Source organism: Nicotiana tabacum, chromosome 14, assembly GCF_000715075.1.
Source record: "Nicotiana tabacum cultivar K326 chromosome 14, ASM71507v2, whole genome shotgun sequence".
Lineage (NCBI taxonomy): Eukaryota > Viridiplantae > Streptophyta > Magnoliopsida > Solanales > Solanaceae > Nicotiana > Nicotiana tabacum.
Genome location: NC_134093.1, coordinates 71488756 through 71496271, shown reverse-complemented (window position 1 = coordinate 71496271; position 7516 = coordinate 71488756). Strand labels below are relative to the sequence as shown.

Below are 7516 nucleotides of genomic sequence, written 5' to 3'. Positions count from 1 at the left end.
GACTTAGGCCCTACAGTCATTTCCAGTCAGAGGTTGTTATGAGTGTAGAGAGTTGCGGCATATCAGGAAATATTGCCCCTATCCTTGCAGAGGTCTGGTGCAGCAAGGAGGTCAGACTATGATTCCCGCACTAGTTGCTACACTACCCACACAGCCAGCTCAAGGTGGAGGTCATTTGGGACATGGTCATCCTAAAGGGGGAGCTTAGTCTAGTGGAGGTCAGACCAGATGCTATGTGTATCCAGGGAGGACCGATGCCATTGCTTCTGATATAGTGATTACAAGTATTGTTTCTGTGTTCCATAAGGATGCTTCAGTATTGTTTGATCTTGGTTCTACTTATTAATATGTGTCATCATACATTGCTTCTTGTCTAGATATGCCTCGTGGTTCTCTTAATGCTTTTGTGCATGTGACTACACACTTGTTAGTGATTCTATTAGGCTAGCCAATAGGTCTATTGCAATGGTTTAAGGACCGTTTCACCAGATCGCGTGCCAATAGGTCTATTGCAACAATTTATTGTAACGGTTCTACAACTGTACAGTAGGACTTCTATTGCAAGGGTTTTGGACCGTTACCATAGGCTCATCTATTGTAACGGTTATTTGGTCTAATGGGTCGGCTGAGAACCTATTGCAATATCACTTCATACAACGGTTGTTGAGGCTATTGCAACGGTTGTTATGCATATAAAGCAACGGTTATTACGAGCTATTGCGACAGTTTGTTAAGACTATTGCAACAATTTGTTAAGGCTATTGCAACGGTTTCCTAGTGTATTGCAACGGTTTATTATGTCTATTGCAACAGTTTTTGGAACCTATTGCAACAACTTAATAATGTGAGGATTTAACCTTTTATTTGGTTGTGATAAGTAATTACCCTATATAATAAAATATAATGCACTGAGATTTGCATAATTCACAAAAGAAAACTATTCATCAATAAAATCATAATCCAAAATATCTAACTTGTGTATCAAAATATATAATGGCGAACTTAATTTTTCACAAATTTCAAAAATAAATAATTCCTAGAACATCTGAAATTCTAGCAACGATCACTAATACATCCAAGTTCTTCTCTGCTATTATCTATCATTCATTCATTTGCTTCACCTACAAAAAATTATAAATAAATAATTAGTAAAAGTTTCATAAAAGAATATATTCACAAGCAGTATTACACCAAAAACATATTAATTTTTTGAGATCTCAATATCAAAGGAAACCTTTTCTTCTTATAGATGTAAATATTACATCCAATCATTTCTAGGAGCCATCAATTAATTGATGTTGTAAGCACTCCAAATAATAAAGTATAAAATCACTAAACACTTATGTCAGTATAAATTTTATAGAAAATTGAAACTATCATTTACAAGTGAGGAAGATTTTGCCACCCTATCTTTGGTTTTTCATGCTGGAAAATAATCATAGACACTTACTCGAGGTTTTCCTTGGCTTCAATAACTACAGGTTGCTCTTTTCTTACTGCAAAGGCAGCCTTAGCTACATCTTGAGCAGCTAAAGCTTTTAAATGAAGTTTAGTCATTTAATCTTACTAATAGACTGCATTTTCCTGTTATACTTTTAAATGAAGATTAATTACACCCTTTTAGTGCAACATATATTTTTTTTGTTTGGTTCAGAGAGTATCTACCCGTTAATATTATAGCATGACCTCGTCTGTTAGATCCATTTTCAGGTGAGATACTCGAAAGCAGTAGAACAGCAACATATAGTACAATAAGAGTCTAAGCTATTTAGCAAGAATAGTGTTGCAGTCCTGTAGTATCAATAATCTGATTAATTGGTAAGAATAAGATGTTCATTAATTAGTTGAAGAACTTGGTTATGGTCTTACCAATCCTAAAAGTCGAGGGTTTTGCTTTCTATGCTTTTGAAGCATAGTTCTCAAAAAGACAACAATCTCCAACTTAAAAAGCAACCGAAGCACCAAGGTCACAAGTAAATATAAAAAAAGATATTGCACCAGAAAGGTTGTCTAAAATAAAAGATGATAAGATCTTTAACATCTTTTGGATAATCCAGGCAGGTAATAATGGATATAATTTGTGGCATACAGAGTAAATAAAGCTCACTGCTTTTCTAAAGCATAATGAATTCTATAAATTGTAGATTGTATGAGGAGTCTTGATCATGGTGGTATCCAGCTTACTTAATCAAGCTAGGCCATCTTTGTAAATGAACAACCTTTGAAATATAAAGTCGTTCGATTAATTATTTAGCCTCCAAGTTTCTATTCAAGCAATAATACGTAATAGTCATCTGCAATTTTCATCATTTTGACACTTTCAATATAGTATTCATAACTTCTCTTCTGATGGATAGACTTTCTCATAATATTCTTTCAGTAAGCAGCTTATTCCATGGCTGTTATTTAGGTTTTTCAGTAGTTATTGTCCTTATTTTCATTTAAAGACTTTAACTACTCACACATCAGGTTTTCATGTTAATTGCTTAGGTAGTATGAAAGTAATATGCCTTCTATAGGGAAGAAGCTATACAATTGATCTATATCAATAGCAGAAAGTTTGCACACACTACTAAAGGATAATAGTCTTTAAGATATGTACCTTGTTAGAAAAACCAATCTGACCAATAACTGCTATTCCTTAATGCTTAATTCTAAATCTATTGCCTCTTGACATATGCTTCTAGCAGCCCTGTTACTCCTAAGACAAGTCATGACGCACAAATAATCAGGAACTCACAATAACGTAACCAAATAATAATTGACATAAAGCTTGAACAGTAGTCTAAAACCAAGAATTATAAATAATTAACTTATCTTTTCTTCAGAAAGTCAATAGTGACTTATAGCCTATACTCCAAAAACAAACCTCCATTTGCTTCAAACTTTCATCGCTTGATACAAAATTCAAGCAGGCTACTGGGGTATCTGACACGGCAGCTTATGGACTGGATACTGTTGCAGCTATGGTCCTGCAGCTCATACACAAGCTACAATAATCATTGGGCTAGCCATCTTAACTTTACCAGTAAATCTATTAAAGAAATAATTATGAATCTTAAATTTTTAAAATGTCAATTTCCATATGAATCAGTAAATTCTTCTAACAAAAATCTCACATGAAATAAAAAATATAGAAAACCAAAGAGGCAGGTATCGCGAAAGATTTTTATCTCCCAGTTTTCTATCTAAAAGAATTCACCCCGGATAGTCAAGCCGGTATTATTTTACCTTTTTATGATTGAATACCAATATATAATATAAAAGAAATAGTACTGAAGTGAATGATAGTAGGTGTTGGGATTAGTTACTCAATAATGCAGTAGGATAACAAGTGTTAGGATTAGTTACTCACTTATTCAATAAGAAAGTGACTTGGATCTCTCTTATATTCTCCCTCTCACACAAGTTTTTATATAGCTATATAGTTTCTCTCTTGCTTTTCTCCATCACACAAGGTTTATATATTCATTTTCTTTTCTTTTTCTCGTACGTCTCAACTCAAGGCTCAAAGGAAAAAAATCATCAGAACAATAAAAATTACTACCATGAAGAAACTAGCTTCCATTAATAAGTTAATACATTCTCATCAAGCTCTCATCATACAAGTAGACTATTCTCGTTAGTAAATTAAATATTACTAGTAAGTTTCGGTAACAACAAACTCAAAATACAAAATGCTTATGATAGTAGGCATATTTCGAACTGCAAAAGAAAGTTAACCCTATACAAAACACAATGACCAAAGTTCTTTTATGGATGCTTTAATAATAATTAAAAATCACCAACTCGTAACGACGTAACTATTACTTAATCTGGAGCTAAAATCACTTTAACACTCTATAATTGTTCACATAGTTCAGCTCCTTCACTCCATTCCTGTATTGTCAATTATAGATACCTTTGCACGTGTAAAAAATTGAGAAACTACTGTCCAAAAACAAGCAAAACAATTGAAAAATTCACAAAATCCTAGAGAAACTCATCTAAATCTACTTTAGAGGCTCAAGACACAAATGCTTGAGAAAAATCTAAGTTCAAACCAGAGAAGAGTGAGCATAGACAACCATATAAATTGTAAGAAACTCCAGGTAGTAGGAAAATTTATAACCTGACATAAATTCCCAATTTCATTCAATGAAGATCATATTAACCTGATTAAGTTCATACGCATAACAACCAAACACTTTCATTAAATCCAAAATCTAGGAGCATTATAACTGTGAAATCACATGCAATATCACATATAAAAACCAAAAGGGAAGAGAAAACGGACCTTCAATTGAGCAAAATTTACCAAATACTTTGACCTACCAGGGATCTCGATAAATCTGCAAACCCTAGTTTTGATAACACATCTCTAAATCTCTAAGACTTCAAACTACAGTTGGTGAAGAGTTGTTTTAAGATGAATTTGGGGATTCTACAATTGATTTTGTATGATGATTTTTGGTGTAAAGGACTGATTACAAGTTCTAGATTCTCGTTTTGGACAAAAAATGGGAGATGAAGTCTAGGCTGAAGAAGCTTGAAAATGAAATATAGTCGGCGTTCTAGATTTGCTTGATGACATCTGGATCTGCGATATCCCTTTGCTAAATCTAGATTCGAGATCTCCCTTTGCTCGATAAGAACTGGGTCGGCATTGTGCCTTTACTCGATGAGAGGGTTTCTAGAAGTGATTTGATGTATTTTTTAGAGGGATTCGATGGGTTCTCTAGAGAAATGTTATAAGAGTGTTTAAGTATATATATTTGGCAAAACATACAAAGTGAAATAGAAAATTGAAAAAAGAGACGCTTAAAAGAAGTTCTGTTTTGGGGAAAATTAGAAGGGAATTGAAAAATGTTGCAATAAGGAAAAAACACAGAATCGTTGCCCTAGATATATCTATTGTAGTGGTTATAAAACAACGATACAATAGACTTCTCTACAGCAACGGTTATTATAGTAATGCAATGGTTTACATGCAAAGTGTCCCAATACCCTAACGATTCTTATGCAACGGTTAAAACCGTTGCTATAGACGTTCTATCGCAACGGTTATGGAACCGTTGCATAACAAATCGTTGCCATAGGCCCAATTTCTGGTTGTGTAGATCGTTTATGGGTCATGACGGATCACTGTTTATGGTTTGAGACGAGGATGGACTTTCTATTGTTAGATATGGTGGATTTTGGTTTGATCTTGGGTATATATTGGTTATCTCTGTACCATGTTATTCTTAATTCTCACGCTAAGACAGTGAAGTTGGCGATGCCGGGATTGCCAGGGTTGGAGTGGAAGGGTTCTCTAGGTTTCACTCCTAGCAAAGTGATGTCATTCTTCAAGTCTCAATAGGTGGTTGAGATGGGATGATTGGCATAACTAGCATTTGTCAGAGATGTCGGTATCGACACTCCTACTGTTGAGTCAATTCCAGTAGTGAGGAACTATCCGAATGTATTTCCTGTAAACCTATTCGGCATGGCACTTAATAAGGATAATGATTTTGGCCTTGATTTGGCACCGAGCGTGCAGACTATCTATATTCCTTCGTATCATATGACCTTAGTGGAGTTGAAGGAATTGAATGAACAGTTGCAAGAGTTATTGGATAAGGGTTTCATCAAGTCTAGTGTTTCACCTTGGGGTGCTCCGGTGTTGTTTGGTAAGAAGAATGATGGATCTATGAGAATATGTATTGACTATCGACTGTTGAACAAGGTGACCATCAAGAACAAGTATCCATTGTTGCACATTGATGATTTGTTTGACTAGCTAAAGGGTGACAGGGGTGTTCTCGAAGATTGACTTGAGATCGGGGTATCACCAGTTGAAGATTAGGGCTTGTACATTCCTAAGACTATTTTCTGGATTCGTTATTGACATTATGAGTTTTTGGTGATGTCTTTTGGTTTGACTAATGCCCCAGCATCCTTCATGTATTTGATGTATAGTGTGTTCCAGCCTTATTTGGATTCCTTTGTCATTGTGTTCATTAATGATATATTGGTGTATTCCCGCAGTATGGAGGAGCATGAGCAACATTTGAGGACCGTGCTCTAGAGTTTGAGGGAGAAGAAGCTATATGCTAAGTTCTCCAAGTGCGAGTTATGGTTGGACTTGATGGCATTCTTGGGTCATATGGTATCTTGTGATGGGATCAAGGTGGACCCAAAGAAGATTGAGATAGTTCAGAGTTAGCCTAGACCTTCTACCGCTATAGAGATCAGGAGCGTTTTGGGTTTGGCTGGTTATTACCGTCGCTTTGTAGAGAGATTTTCATTTATTGCAGCCCTATTGACTAAGTTGACTCAGAAGGGCGCTCTATTCAGGTGGTCGGATGAGTGAGAGGAGAGCTTTCAGAAGCTCAAGACAACTTTGACTACAACTCTAGTGTTGGTTTTGTCTTCAGGATTGGGACCATGTACAGTTTATTGTGATGCTTGATATTCGGCTTAAAGTATGTATATTTATATGCATATTACCTCCTATTTTACTCATATTTCATGATTTTGTATGTGTAATGTAATAATTTATGCTAATTCGTGGTATTTTTATGTGTGGGAGTCACCCGGAAGAAATGTGGGACGAAAGTGTACGATTTGAAGCAAAAAGAAAACAAAGTATAAAATCTGCCCAGACTAGTGCCCAGGCTAGCACGTCGCGTTGCCTGGGGCACAGAAAACAGTTGCAAGATATTTTGGGCAATTTCCCAGCGCAGGGCAGCGTGACAGCAACAAACATATTGTATACTTCAACTCTTATCAAACCCGTTGAAGTGAAATACCTTTGATGATTGCAATTTCTCAAATGATAAATTTGTATGATACCTTGCATTGTATAAGCAAATCTGACCTCTATAGAACATGCGATCTAACGGATTATTAGTAGCTATTCAAACCAATATTAGTTTCTTCCAAAATAGATTATAAGAATTACATATTTTAAAGAAATATACCCTTATTTTCCAGTCACGGACCCTTCAAAAATTTTTCAATCATGTATCTCAATCACAGCTATAATCACAACCCATCATCGACTGAGTTAACAAGAAACCACTCTGATAGCTTTTCCTTCCTTATATTTTATCTAAACATATCACACATGTCTCAATAAAACCTCGTGAAACCCCATAACATCATATATTCGAGTCCTCTAAATTCCAAAGTCCCCAGTGAACGTGATCACCACTTCAAACACAACGAACCATATCCCACTACGCCTGAACCACACTTCTCATTTCATGACACCTGAGAGATACCGCCCACTAATCTTGAGCATAATCTATCCATCCATAATATTGTGGACCACATATCCCATCACTAACCTTTTATAATCATTCACACCAAATATTCTCACTACATGTACTCTCCACCTTACTACTCAAGGCATCCGCTACCACATCTGTTTTACTCGGATGATATAAGATAGTGATATCATAATCCTTAAGCAGCTCAACTCATCTCTGCTTCCTCAAATTCAAATCCTTATGCTTTAACAAGTGTTGAAGACAGTGATGATTAGTATAAC

The 7516-nt window shown here is 35.5% G+C and overlaps 1 long non-coding RNA gene across 1 annotated transcript; it reads right to left on the bottom strand.

Annotated features, from left to right (window-relative positions):
- Window positions 1–923: 923 nt before the first annotated feature.
- On the bottom strand, window positions 924–4710 carry LOC107773307 (uncharacterized). The gene is made up of 4 exons (XR_012698701.1): window positions 4277–4710; window positions 2870–2972; window positions 2603–2701; window positions 924–1121 (listed from the first exon to the last, which is right to left on the bottom strand). It is a non-coding gene; the product is annotated as an uncharacterized LOC107773307 (long non-coding RNA).
- Window positions 4711–7516: the final 2806 nt, after the last annotated feature.